Here is a 15473-nt window from a genome sequence, read left to right on the forward strand (position 1 = left end):
CACTATAGCTATCGGGATTTTGAACAAGCCTTGGGCTGGCAGGCAGATAGGGAATTTGCAGTAGCAAGCAGGGACACGAGTTTGAAAAATTGGGACAGACTTGTACACACATGTGATTTCCCCTTTCACTACACCATACAATCCTCAGATTGGGGGAGGAGGAAGTTTCATTAGCAGTGTCTTGACAAGCTGTGCATGTTCTATTATTATTATTAATGAACAGGAGGTCCACAAACTTTGGCTGGCCTTGGTAACCACCCAAGATGTTTGCTCAACACAACCCAGCCTCCACATCCCTTGCATAGGAAGGTCAGGGACTTCTTTAATGTCATACTGTGCTCCAGGCCTAGGGAGACAGGAGTGGGGATGGGGACTGCTGGGAAAGGTGAAGACTCACCCCTCCTGTGCTAAACCTCAGAGATGATCAGGAAGCAGCAGGAGCTCTTGGTACTTTCCAAAGGTCTTCAAGGCTCAACACACTGATAGGGAGAGTTCCTGCTCTTCTGCTGGCTCAGGAGAAGTAGAGGACACCTCAACACTGCACTCAACAAGTTGAAATGTAAACTCACAAATGTCAAGTGCTATTGTTGATCCCAGATTAATAATAATAACAATAACCCCAGCTCAAGGAAGCTTGCAAATAATAAATACTTGCCTTCTCATGCTACTAACATTCATAATATGATGAAGACTATTCCATTCCAACAGTTCCTCCTCCATTATTGTCAGGGAACTGCCATCAGTGCCGGAGGGAGAGAGCGGCTCCAGAGGGATTCCAGAGAGCGTCCCGGGATGGGGAGAGGCAGCCCATCTTCTGGGGAAGGGAATCAGCGTAGCACCAGTGGAGAAGGGGGGCAGATGGGGGAAGCGGCGAGGCGGTCCCATGACTCCGTGCTGGGGACCAGCGGGGAGAGTAGGGGTCCTCCGCTACCCACACCCTCCTGGCGCAGAAGGCTTCCGCGCAGGGAGAGTAGGCGGAGACTAGGCGTCAAAGAGCTTCTTTGCTGGAAGAAGTTCAAGAAACGCCCACTGACGGATTCTGCCAGCGATTGAGACAGCCACGGGTGAGTGGCTGTCCGGATAGAAAAGGTTCACCCAGGCAACCCAGCCAGGTGTGGCGCCGGTTTACGCACGAGCAACCCCTAGAACCATTACAATTATCTTCTGAGACAGAAGGATGCCAACCTAGTTTACACATTCACAAGTGCCATGCAAATCGTAGCAGCAACACTACCATCTTCACGGTCAAATATTAAATTTCCCCAAAAGCTGGAAGTATAACATCTCTGCATTAATACAACAACGTGTCCCTTGGCCCATGGCTCTGGCAGATGCCAATCATATAGCAGGCAGGCACCCCATAGTTTTCTGGATTAATTCTCCATCGCTATACCCACCCCTACCAAAATTTAGTAATTTCTTAACAAGATTTGCAACCTTTGTATTTAAAAAAAATCCTCTTTCGTCTCCAATCATTTGCTTTGGATTAGGCCATTGGTATTTCTAGTGAATATTTGAGATGTTACAACAGGCTACATCTACACTTTCTGTCTTTGTCTCTGTCTCTGTCTCTCTCGCTTTCTCATTTCCTCTGTTTCTGTCTCTCTCCTGCGCTTTTGCCTCTCACTAAGTAGGAATGTGAAAAATGTTACCAGGCTTTCTGGCAAAAGCGTCAATGCATCTCAATTTGGTGCTTTCATGAAGCAATGCAAATGTTGTTATATTTCATACTCCAGCTCTCAGGCAGCTTCCGGCAAAAGGATCATAAAAAAAAGAACAAGTTGTATTGCGGGGAAAGAAGAAAAATGAAATATGCTCAGACATTCCTTGACAAGCACCCACACAAATAACTTCACTTTGCCTGCAACTTTCAAGCAGTGAGCTCTTGGTCTTACGGATGCAGCAGCATTGGAATAAAAGGGAGGGAGAAGAAAAGAAACCCCAGCTAATATATACCCTAAAAAGTGGGACAGAAAATCCATTAAATAATATAAAAAGTTGGACAGTCTCATACAAGAGTCCTTATAGATACCTGGTACTAGAGCTTCCTATGAGCTCTGAATGTTTGCATGCCTGATTTTTGATGCAATGGATGGCTTGTTGGCAAGGAGGGCACAGTGAACTACAAAGGAACCTGTCTCATACAGGATCAGGTCATTGGTCCATGCAAGTCAACTCTCCAGCATTTCAAATAGCTTTTCCCAGCCCTACCTTGAGATGCTAGAACAGAGGTTGACAAACTACGGCCGGGGGGCCGGATGCGGCCCACCAGGCTCATAAATCCAGCCTGTGGACCCTGCCACCCACTCGGTCAGTCCCCCCGCTGAGCTAAACTGGTATGGCGTTGCCCTGAAAAGAAGCCGCAGACACCTCACTGCACAGGAACTGACTTCCGCAACCCTGGCGCGCCTTCGGATTGGCTGCAGGAAGTAAACCCAGCATAGCCATGGACGGAGAGGCGGGCGGGCAGCGGGTCTGGACTGCGCCATGGGCATTGTGACGGGCGTGCCTGCTGGCCCTGCGCCTGGCACCCAGCTTGGCGCTGCTGATGATGGTGTGCTTGGCGGCCACACTGGAGCAGCTGGAGGGCAATCTGTGCGCAACCTGCCTGGCACTCCACATGAGCAGCCTTCCCACCAACCTGGCCTCTGACGACGGGCCACAGCGCGTGGTGCACACCGCCTGGGACCTCGTGGGGACGAGCCGATGGAGCGGCCCCCCACAAGGTCTGAGGGACAGTGGACAGGCCCCCTGATGAAAAGGTTTGCTGACCCCTGTGCTAGAGATTGGACTGGGGATCATCTACATTCAAACCAAATGTTCTACCAATGAACTACAGGACAATGCATCTGATAGGAACATAGGAACCTGCCTTACACCGAGTGAGAACCATCTTTCATGTAGCTCAGTAGTCTCTACAATGGCTTACATTCAAGCATCTCCAGCATCTCATGGAGCAATATTGTTCAGCCATACTTGGAGACAACTGAACCTAGAACCTCCTGCACACAGAGCCAAGCATAGCTAACACATGAATTACCATTTTATCTTGTATCAAACTCGTACAATATATGCATGTAAGCTATCACACATTGCAGCTTTCTAATACATGATCTGGTTGTGCCCTTTGGAGAGATATCAATTCAAGATTTTTATGAGGAGACCATTTATCCTATCTTGCACGATCCTCCAAAAACATCATAGGAATTTCTAAAGGATGATATTCAGATGGACACTTTTGACTTGGCATTGAATTCATTAGCAGCCGACAGAATGTGCATCTCCACTTAGTACTGGGAGAAATCTACTGTACCATCAACTTCAAACGGATCAGAAACACCTGGGATGCCAAGTTATTAACTAAATCTTTCTCTCCCCCCCCCCCAGGAGCCGTTACACAAATCAAATGACAACTTGGTGCAAAAAATATTCTGAAGCAGTACTTTTCAAGATAAGGTACAACCTTGCATCTTTCTCTCTCTCAATGATGTACTTAATCATCTTGAATTTTCATTCTATTTCTGCACCTGCATTTCAACATTTTTTTAAAAAAACACACTCATACAGATGCATGATAGCAAGTTAGCTATTACTGTGACAGAAAGTGGTGTGTGTGTGTACGTGTGTGTGTATCGAGGACCTCCGTACCACAAGGAGGGATGAGTGCAATACCCATGTGCTCTATACACAGCGACAACTTGCACATTCACCCAACTCCTGGACCCCTTTGACTAAAACCTTTTGAAAATCAAATGCACCTCAGTGCAAGCCAAAAACCCTGCTCTCTGAGACACATAATGAAAGGATTTGGCAGGAGGTGGCAGTGGTTATGTTTTCTTTCATGTCACTCCAACCCTGAACGCAGATATGAAGATCAAACACAAGAGAAACTCCATCCAAATGCTCTCAGGTCTGTTCAAACCTATACTTTTATGGATCTGTGGGCCTGCTTTTAAAGAAACCCTCCCCATTGTCTATTAATAGGATGCATGCTCAGGTGAGCTTCCTTTTTTAAAAACAACAACAAGCACACACACCCAAAAAGAAAATCAGCACAAAATATTGGAATCGGATTCCTTAATTGAGCTTTTAATCTTGTCCTCTCCCCTGTGCAACCAACCCCCCTGCTCCTGCCTAAATTATCAAGCCTGTTTCTGTAACATTTGGAAGAACCACTATGCCAATCACCATGGAAACCTTTAACCAGGCAAAGGATGCACAACCAACAGGACGTCAATTCCAATAATCTCCTTACAAGACTTTGAGAGCATGAGCAGCATAAAAAGTAATTAAGCAGTAATTAACAGGACATCACAGGTATAGGTGGCTTGTTTGTCCTTAATCTGCCCTCTGGAGGAAAAAAAAATCCCAATATCAACACAATGGGCTATTAAAAATAATAATAATTAAAAAGCTGGTAAATGTTTTCTCTTCTTTAAATTATCAGTCATTACTGTTTGCCTATGTATGTTTTTAATTTTGCTTTTTTGAAGTTTGGCTTTGGTTTAAGTCTTTGGTTTTCAAGTTTGGCTTTGGTTTTGAAAAGTAAAGTATGGCACCAATATTTTTTATTGTAAACACCAAATTAAACATGTATTAACAATTTCTGATAACAAAACATTTTGTGAGAGTGCAGTTAAAGACTTTCTTGTCTGCAAAGACATTTAATGGCTGCATCTACGCTAACTGAGATACATTAACATACCAATGTACACTCATACCTCGCGTTACAGCCGCTTCAGGTTGCGTTTTTTTGTGTTGCAGACCGCGGAAACCCAGAAGTACCGGAACGGGTTACTTCTAGGTTTCGGGGGTCTCGCATGCGCAGAAGTGCCGAATTCTAACCCGTGCATGCACAGGTTGCGAACGTGTATCCCACACGGATCACGTTCGCAACCCGAGCATCCACTGTATATAATATTTCAGGGAATTGTGTGTTCATGTTATTAAACCTAAATGCATTGTCACATATGGGACGAGGTCAGAAAACTGCAAGTAAACAATGAACGGAAAAGTCTAAAGGACCCCTCCCACCCCCACTCGAGTGCAAACAATAACCCAAAATATTCCACCCTCCACCACCAACTCCGACCATCTCCAAGGACACTGACGATTTTCTTTTTAAAATGTTCTATTCATAAAAGGGGCAACTATTTCAAAGCATAGAGTGCAGAACTTCATCCACCTTAGTTTGGCATTCCCTAGGTTAAAGGGAATGAAATGCAAATTACAGTGACATGAATTACAGGTGCAATTAACTGCTGTCCTTGAGCTCATGATTGATTTCCCACATGGCAGTTAGTGCCAAACACGTTGTCTGCCCCTGTTCCACAGTTTGCACTTACAAAATCTCCTATGGGAACAGAGTGTGTTTTTGTAGTCTAGGTTGACAGAGAGAGAACTGGCACTCAGAACAGACGTAGGGCCAGATCAGCACATGCAGAAACACACACACAGAGTTTGTCTGTTGAGTTTAAAACCTGGCATTTGCTGCTGTGTGTGTACTGGCACGGAGGAGACACAGTGTCCGGTGCCCAAATAAAGCATTGGGCCAGATGCAATTCAACGCTGTCTTTTAGGGGACAGTCAACTGGGGTTGTGGCTATATTTTCTGTGGTTTCTCAAATATTATTTTGGGCTGCACAACCCCAGCTCCTTGTTAACTTCTGCTTATTTTGACCATTATTGGCATTACTATATTAAGGTATGTTAATATACACTATCATAAAAACATGCAAAAAGTTACACTTCGACATCCATTTTACGGAGGCAGGAAATAGCTGCTGCTGGAGGGTGGCTTTTGAAAAATGGCTCCCACAGACTTATGACATCCTGCGTATGATGTCTACCCATTCTCTCCCACACACGCCAAACTTTGCCTTCCAGATCAGGAGTGAGGAGCCTGTGGCCAACTGCAAGGGATGGTGGGAGTTGTAGTTCAGCAACAGGTTCCTCAACCCCTATTATATGACAACCCATTGGAACTCGCAATCCCCAACTACCTTCCTGTCGAAATCAACAGGCAATATTAACAAGCTCTGGAATTTGCTGCCCCAAGGTGTGACACTGGGTGCCAGTTTGGGTGGCTTTAAAGCAAGACTTGACAATTTACAGAGCATGGGGCTAATAAGCTGTTATCACTATGTGCTACTTCCAGGATCAGAGACTAAATGCCTGTGAATGCCAATCACAACAGCAATGGGAGGCTATTCATAAAATCATAGATCTGTACAGTTGGAAGGGACCCTGAGGACCATCAAGTCTAAGTCCTTGCAATGAAGGACTATGCTACTGTCCCATATGAAGATCGACCCTGCAGCCTTGCTGTTATCAGCACCACGCTCTCACCAACTGAGCTATTGTACTCATGTCTTGCTTGTTGGCTTCTCGTTATCTGGTTGACTGTAAACAAGATCCTAGATCGGATCAAAGCTGGGGAGATGGTGTAGGACACCTGGGGCTCAGGGCCCAAAAGCAGCTCTTCAAAACACCTTATCTGGTCCTTATCTGGAATCTCCTCAGACCAAGCCCTCCTTCCTTGACCAGACCCTGCACTGACACACACACCCCTTGAGTGTTTTTGCCTGGCAGGAATGCGTCTTGAAGCTGTGACAATGCCTCTTGCTCACTTACATGAATGATAGAGAAGGGTCTGCGTGAGAGCACAAACTAGCCTCCTGTGCAAAGGTAAAATCTGCATCCACTGTTGTGTGCCCCCCGCATTAGGTTGCCCAAAAGCAACCGTGGCTCTTGGGCTGAAGGTAAGCTTTTGGTCTGGGCTTTTCTTATCGATGCTGGCTGATGAATTCTTTCCCCAAACCTCTCCCAGATAGCAGCATCCCCCATTCAATTAAAAATGAAAATCGGGCACGGGGTCCTGCTGAAGCAAGCCACATTCCTCTCTCCCCCCTAGCCAGCAGTTTACACCCTTCCCCCTGGCAATTAGCTCCACCCAACAGTCAGGCTGCCATCACTGTTGCAGGATCCATGTGATCGGAAGACTGGAAGAAAACAGCTAAGTGCAGACATTGATCAAGCTGTTGTGACACGGCTATTAAGAGCGCAATCCTTGCCTGCAGAGCAATCTCACAGCCTCCCAGTCCATTGGTTTGCATTTTTTCGGCCATGGGGAGCGTCAAGCCCAGAGGGGCCAAATGCAGCCCCCTGCCCGGCTCTTCCGAGTTTGAGCCCTCTGAGCTCTCCCAACGTGACAACTACGTTTTTCCAGGCCACGTCCCCTGGCACCAAACACACTCGCTTCCCTCCTTGGGTCCCTTTGACAAACTGGAATGCGTCCTAGAACTGTCCAACAATGCCTCTTGCTTTGCCTGGATGTGTGAAACCGCTGGTGTTTGCATGGCTGGGATATAGCTTAACAAAGGTTAAGAGTCACATCCATACTCCTCACTGTCTTATATATATTTAAATTATTATCATCCTCATCCTCCTCATCAACTAAATTTGTACACCACCCTCCAAGATGTCCAGTTCGATAAAAGATTATGCAGATACACGCAAGACAAATGCACATGTCAATCTCATGGTGGCACATTGTTCAACATTGCTTAAGAGTTAGGACGTAGGATGCTGCTGACCAAAAAATACCACTGTTTAGATAGATAGTTTGATAGCTCCCAGGCCAATCTTAGTGGGTACTCACCAAGGTCTTGCAATATTACCGGCACACGAAGATCTTGCATCTCCCAAGTCCCTTTTAAAATGGTTAGTAATCCTATCACATCTCTGGAGTCTGCCTCCCAAGTTTGGGCACAGAGCAAAACAGAAGTCTGCCAAAGGTCTAGCACAGAAGAAGAAGCCGCCCCCCCCCGGGGGGGGGGGAGGCAGGCCGGAGAAGAGGCAGAGGAAAAAGCAAAAGCTGCTCTTTACACCCAGTGATTGACTCAACTGTAACATGACCTCGGCTGCGTCTTGCTGTTGAGAACATTAACTCGGAACAGCTTCCATTCAGCTCCTCCTGCCAAAACACAAACAGGGCCTGCATCTCTGGTGGTTTGCTGGGCTCTCTTCCTCTCTTCCCATGCTAATGGGTTTCCTTCCCTTGTGCTTCTTTTAAAGCCTGCTGGTCACTGCCTGCATCAAGCTCCTTAGCCCCACACATCTCCTCCCTTATCTCCATCTCACTGGTTTCATCGCAGGAAATCCATGTGATTAAAAGAGAGAGAGCTTTACTTCAGTTGCCAAGCAGTGCTTGGCCATTATTCAAAAAGATGGTCTGGTCTCCCTGCATGCCTCTTTTCTTTTAGGGGGGGGGGACCCAAAAGCAAGCACAATGCAGATTGGGTAGCAGGAACTGACACTGTGACTTTGAACATAAGCCTTCTGATCTTCTGTGCACAGAGTTGGCAATGTATGCTAAAGAAGGGTTGGCCAATGTGGTGAACTCCAGATGCTGGATAATAATCTCTGACTACTGGCCAGGCTAGCTGGGACTGATGGGAACTGGAGTCCACCAATGTCCATCATCCTAAGAAGGAACAAACACTTGCATTCATTCATTCCTTACTGGAATTCAGAGCACAGCTGCATTGCCCAAACAGCCCTGTCAGATTCCCCCGAGTAAAGGGCATTCTACCTAGCTAGCAAAGAGGGTAAGACAGAAAACAAACATCAAAACAGCTATTGTAATATGACCTGAGAATTTCACCCAGCAGCTTAAAATAAATAAATGAAAGAAACATGCTTTCCCATGTATTGTTGCTAAACAAATATCCTGCAGACCCTGTGGAGTTTTGCAAACAGTTTAAAGGAGAGGCTTATATTTGAGTAACATCCTGTCGGCTTGAAAGGTTATATCTGAAAAGCAGAAAAAGGGAAGGGGGAGAGAGTGGGCATCTTCAGATTTATATATATATTTAAAGCAGCAACACTTCTTTATACCTTAAGCCCTCATCTTCAGTACTGATGCAGAGGGTTGGGGGAAGGCTGAAGCAAAGCAATAATGTTCAGGAAATAAGAACAGGAGTGCGGATCCTCAGGCTTGGGGTTTTGAATACGGCCCTCTAGGCCTCTCTATGTGGCCCTCAGAAGTCTCCCCAGGCCATGCCCCTCACTGGTCCTATTTCGCAGCCCAAGAAGGGTTTTTGCCCGGATGGAATGTGTGCTTGAAACTCTTGTCTTTATGGAGGAGTGCGTGTGTGCGCGCATAGAAACCAGCGTACTGCAAAAAGGTAAAATTTGCATAATGTGGTCCTCAGGCTGAAATGTTCTAGACATTTGGACCCAGGCAGAGTCGAAGATAGACAAAAGGCACCCCAAAACTCCAAGAGTTCAGTTCTGAGTACAGTGGTACCTTGGGTTAAGTACTTAATTCATTCCGGAGGTCCGTTCTTAACCTGAAACTGTTCTTAACCTGAAGCACCACTTTAGCTAATGGGGCCTCCTGCTGCTGCTGCACAGCTGAAGCACGATTTCTGTTCTCATCCTGAAGCAAGGTTCTTAACCCGAGGTACTATTTCTGGGTTAGCAGAGTCTGTAACCTGAAGAGTATGTAACCTGAGGTACCACTGTACTGGTGTGGGACAATCCTGAATACATGATGTGAGGCAAGAGGAAAACATTCAAACCCTAGCCTTCCACACTAATCAGTTAAATGGGAGTTATATGAATTGGGGGGGGGCAGATTCAGTAACCTGGACTCGATGAACAATAGCCTAACCTGGTTAAAGGTAGCATCTTACAATGTCCATGCTCAAATCAGCACTTGCATGCCTGAGTTTAAAAAAACAACACCTGGGCATTTTTGTTGAAGGTAACAGGGACATTAATAGGTACCGAATTTCAGAAGTCAAAGCTGCGGGCAGGCACTTCTCCCTTTGACTTGCAGCAAATCTCTCAACTTTGGAGAAGCCCAGACCTAGGAAACCTCAGAAGCCAGGCTCCCTTGTTCTGCTATTCGCATTTTTGCCACAAACGGAAACTGCTTCAAACTCAGCAGCTCAAGGGCTCTGTGTCAAGGTTTTAGCGAAGTTATCCAGAGATTTCGAGAAAGGCCAAGGAAGTGAACAGGGGGAGGAAAATGAATTCTTATTAATATTTCATCGTTCAAACATGATTGCAATGAACAGGGTGGATGAGGAAAGGAAAGTCCCTGAGGTCAGATGCATTACTTACAAGCGCTATTTCTGACTTAAACAGTGGAGAGAGCAGTATAGACATCTACTTGCCTAAGGCATCGAACAATCCCCACCTGGGCAAGGAGGAGACTCAAACGTTTGAACCAGGCATGGCCAAACTTGGCCCTCCAGCCGTTTCAGGACTACAATTCCCATCATCCCTGACCACTGGTCCTGTTAGCTAGGGATGATGGGAGTTGTAGTCCCAAAACAGCTGGAGGGCTGAGTTTGGCCATGCCTGGACTTTGAACTATCAAGGAATAATGGGGGAGCAGGCAGGGGAAGACAGATTATTGAAGAATAAACTGGATAGTGTCCTACCAGCAAACAATGTATTGTGCCCCATCCTGGGGAAAGGGTTGTATCTCAGTGGTGGAGTTTTGCATGGGAAAAGCCCTAGGATAAGTCAGTAAGTGGCACCATAAATGGTTAGAGGGATCAGGAAGCAATTAGTGGGCTGGATGAGTTTTTACCATGGTGAACTGCTGCCTCTAAGAACAGACGATACTGTGCTTAGATGAACGAAGAATATGAAGCTGGCGTAAGGCTGCTTTCTATGTTCGCAAAGAAACCGTGCCCCGTAGCAGGTATGCTTGCTCAAACATCCCAAGTTCAACAGAGCTTGCGCCTACGCAATCGTAGGAAGGATTGCAGCCTTAATCTTCTAATATTAAGGTTCAGAAAAGGGCAACACTGAAAGGATCAAGAAGATGGGAGTGAATCCCTGATAGAGGAAAGGTTGCTGTGTTTAGGACTTTTCAGTTTAGAGAAAATCGGGAAGGAGATGTCACACGGCAGAAGATAAATCAGCTGAACTGCATATGTCCTGAGTGGGGTGGGTGGGCGACAGCCACTGCTGGCATGCAAAACTCAAAAGGTTAGTCAAGTGTAAATGTGGCCCTTGCCTCCCCCCCCCCCAATAAGTCACCCTGGGTGGAAAGCCTCTATGCTGCATGGTTGAAGGTGTCGTCACTGGTGTATGAAACCCTATTCAGCTCGGGACCAGGACGCCCAAACGATTGCCATATCCCCTCCGTAGCCAACCAATCACTACATTCTGCCAGGAGAGCATCCTGCAGATACCATCCTATCAGAAGGACTGTTCCACACAATGTTGGGTTAGGGCCTTTGGAACTCCCTGCCACTGCACCTCAGACAGGTTTTCTCAGCACCTGCTCAAGGTGTTTCTCTGTCAATAAGCTGTCTAATATCTTTATTCCCAGTTGGCATTTGTCTTGGATTTGAAATGATTTTATGTATATCCTGCTGCTGTTCTAACCCGTTTATATATACTGTATATCTACTTGGGGTTTTATTTAACCATCACTTTTGTATATGCAATTGTTTTGACTGCCTTACATATGTACCGATATGTGTTTTGCATATGTTGTTGTAGTGTAAATCGCTTCGGGGGGGGGGGGGGCTCAAGGGAAGTGATTCATAAATGAAACAAATGCATGACGCATTTGCACATGCACCCCACATTTTGCATTTGTATAGCACTTTGTATTGATCGTCTTTCTGGAAACCTAACCCCCACCCTCTCAGGCAAGTGAATGCAACCCAGAGCAGTGGTCAAGACTGTGAGAGGGCAGCTTCACCAAAATCCACCTACTAAATTCACAGAAGAGGCAGATTCCCCTAGCCGGAGATTGATACACCTGCAACAGTCATGCAAAACGACAGGAATACCCCGTTTGGTTGACACCAGTGAGGTTCTGCAATATTCATGCTAAATCTGTCCACCCGCATTCCAGTTGTTTCTAAGCGTTCCAGAGTGAACAGAAGCCTCGACCCCCCCAGGGATAAATAAATTTAAAAAAGCAGCTCCTTGTGCCACCAACAAACAAACCGGATTAACCAAGCAGAACAAATTAAAAACCTAAACAAACAAGGGAAGAGAAGGAGGTCTGGCGGAAGGAAGGGAGAGACAGGAATCCTGACACAGAAATTGAGACTGAGCAAAGAGTGAAGCTGGAGACACAACGTTTCACTTTAATGAAGGTAGCAAGAGTTTTGTTCTCAGTCTCATTTTTTCATTTGTTTCAGGGGCCATAAATAAAGGCGGCAAAACAACATCAGATTCGATTTCTTGCAGAACACCTGCAATCCCCAAAGGGGGTGGGTGGGGGTGGCTTGATTGACTGTTATTTGAATATTGGGGGGTTGCTTCAAAACACACACACACACACACACACACACACACACACACAAAATACAATGCTTGTGCATGAAGCATGCCACTCAGAACACAACTCTGGCATTGCAAAAGCTGCTGCGATGGTTTAATTAAAATCATTTTTAGGTTTGCACAGGCACAATCACCCAATATTGTCTTCTCCCTGACTGTGCTGGAGGAGCCAAAACGTGCCTTTGCAGACAATGAGTACAAATCTGCCTGACGCCGTTCGCTCTAAAAATAAACAGTGCATGTTAAGTAGCATCAGAACTAGCATATCAAGTTGGGGTGGGTGGAGTGGAGGAGAGAGGAGAGAAAGGGGGAAGAAATGTTCTGAAACAAGAATGCAAATAATAATAAAAATGTAACCAAGAATCCTAGGGGATTAAGAACAAAGCAAATTGTGCACATTCAGCCAGGAAAAAATATATATACTAGAGGCATTCTGCGTGTCCAGATACTTTGTGCACAAACCCACTGAATGAGTTAGCCACTTATTACATCCATAGAGGGTTTTAAAACTGGGGAGCTGCTAGCCCAGGGACAGGGAATTCCTGTTAGATGTTTATTGGACTGCAACTCCCATAATCCCTGATCAATAGCCATGTTAGTTGGGGCTAATGGAAGCTGTGAGCCCAACACCACTTGGAGGACTTTGGGTTGCTTGAATGTCCTGCCATCAGGATCTCTGAAGAAACCCTTTCTCCCATGTGAGCCAAAGAGTTCCTCCCTCCCATCTGATAGGCTACATGAAACAGGGCCTTTTGTGGTAGTTGCACCCAAATTTTGGAGCCCCCTGCCACAAGACTCTTGACTGCCCCCTGTTAATGGCTTAGAGGCAGAAGCATGAGACCTTGCTTACTCTTATTTATTTATTTATTTGTTTGTTTATTTGCTTGCTTGCTTGCTTGCTTGCCAGTTTGGGGACCAAGAAAAGGGGGAGCATACAATAGGGAGACAAGAACATTTCTTCTTTCAGAGGCTGTTGGGAATGACAGGCAAATACCAATTTCTCTTGCTCTGTTTCTTCACTGATTTTGTCAATGCAATTATTTTTTAAATCTGTATTATCAGATTTTTTAAAAAAATCTGTATTATGCTGACATTGGGACACGGGTGGCACTGTGGTCTAAACCACTGAGCCCTCAGCTTGCCAAGCAGAAGGTCGGCGGTTCGAATCCCCGCGCACAACAAGGTGAGCTCCCCTTTGGTCCCAGCTCCTGCCAACCTAGCAGTTCAAAAACATGTTGATAAATAGTAGATAAATAGGTACTGCTCTGGCGGGAAGGTAAACGGCGTTTCCGTGAGCTGCTCTGGTTTCGCCACATGACCCGGAAAACCTGTCTGCGGACAAACGTTGGCTCCCTCGGCCAGTAAAGTGAGATGAGCGCTGCAATCCCAGAGTTGTTTGCGACTGGACATAACTGTCAGGGGTCCTTTACCTTTATGTTGACATTTAGATGCCCAGTGGATGGTGTAGAATAGGGAAGGAAGAGGATACACATTTTAAATAATGCAGGGGAAGCAGGGCGAGAGATTTCAGCCTTGGTTCACTTTAAACCATGCCAACCATCTCCATCCACAACGCCCAGGCTTGTGCCCCGGGAAGGTCACTGCTAATGGAGTCATCTGACTTCACCCCCAGAGGAACACTTCATTGTCTCTCGAGACAGATGGCTGCCAACAACAACTACTACTACTACAATCCCAGTTGGTGCATAGTTTGTTGACAACTCCTAAATTCCCATATAACAAAAGTTCTGGTTTTGGGTTTTTGCCCCACTTTTCTTGTGCTATAGCCCTTCCAGACAGCAACAATGTGGTAGCAGAACAATTAAAAGCTTGTATTAATCCATCACTGTTATTGTGGCAGAACAGACTTGTAATGAAACACTAGCCTGGAGCGACCCTGAGCCTCTCATATCAGTGTCAAAGAGATCCTGGGCTGCCCAAACGACAAGACCCTCCCTCTCAGCCTCGCTCATGCGGTCCAAATGAAAGCAGAGCAATACGTTTGGCACCAGCTTGGCTTCAGGAGTTGCCAGGAGGCGGCGTACAAGACGGTAGTCTTAGGGACTCCGTTCCGGATTTGTGTAGGGTTTACTCCTCAGCTTTTTCTTCTCCTGAAGATATCCCTCAAGGCAGCAGAGGTTTAGGATCAGAGTTTTCCTTCCCCTAGTTGGGCTACCTTCCCAGGTTAATAAGCCCCATCTGCCCCTCATGCCTGCCTAGGCAGATGCAGAAACTACCTTCTTGACTGTTGAGTCTCCTCTACCGTAAGACAGCTAGAACGTTATTGTCTGTTAACTTTCTTCCTGCCTTGTGCTTACGTATTCAAGTCTATCACTTCTTTTGCAATGTTGATGTTACTCTGTCTTTGCTAAAATGCTAAAATTGTTCTTGGAATTCCTCAACATGTTTTGTAAACGGCTTTCTCTCCCCCAATCCCTGCTCCTTTTTTAAATTTTTTATTTGTATTTGGTAGCAGGTGGATGTCTGTTGTAAGCCACTTTGAGCAACAGCAAGCAAAATAAAATCAGTCAGTAAGGATGGCACATATAATACATGCAACATGAAGATTAAGCTCCATACAAATGCCACGAATTGCTATTTCATATTGTATTTTTATTTTCTGATAATTATTTTATTACGATTACTCTCTTTCCTCCTCCTTATCACTATTCATCACCATATTATTCAGTGGGCGAAGGGATAATCATATACCCTGTGCAAAGCAATTGCTGTTTGAGTTGAGGAAGAGAAATCAGCCTCGACTAGATTATTATTTTCAGTAGACGAAGCAGAGCTAATCAAAAGAGGCCTGAGCTTGGGGGGCGGGCGGGGGGGGGGAGGGTCTTTAGAGTACAAGGGTCTCTACAGCTTAGTTTCACGGCCATTAAATTCCCAATATGAATTTTTCACTGGGGGCAGCCAATGGAGAACCAGGTATCCGCAACAGGAACTCTTTCAAGGCTAAAGGGGTGGGGAGGGGAGAAAGATTTTAAAAGGGATGGAACTTCTGCACCACTGTAGCACTCCCCAAGGGCCAGTTTAGATGCATCGTTTGGCACGGACAGGTTGGCTTCTTGGAAGAGTTCGCATCAGGGTGCACGTAGGAAAAACACTCCCATAATGGGTCGCTTTATATCCTACCCCTCGAC

General features: G+C 45.9%; 1 protein-coding gene across 7 annotated transcripts in view; it reads right to left on the minus strand.

Annotated features, from left to right (window-relative positions):
* FBRSL1 (fibrosin like 1) overlaps positions 1-15473 on the minus strand; it is a 762210-nt gene that overhangs the window by 698312 nt on the left and 48425 nt on the right. The gene's annotated exons all lie outside the window — the stretch shown is intronic.

The sequence above is a fragment of the Podarcis filfolensis genome (assembly GCF_964270895.1).
Source record: "Podarcis filfolensis genome assembly, chromosome: 16".
NCBI classification, from domain to species: Eukaryota; Metazoa; Chordata; class Lepidosauria; order Squamata; family Lacertidae; genus Podarcis; species Podarcis filfolensis.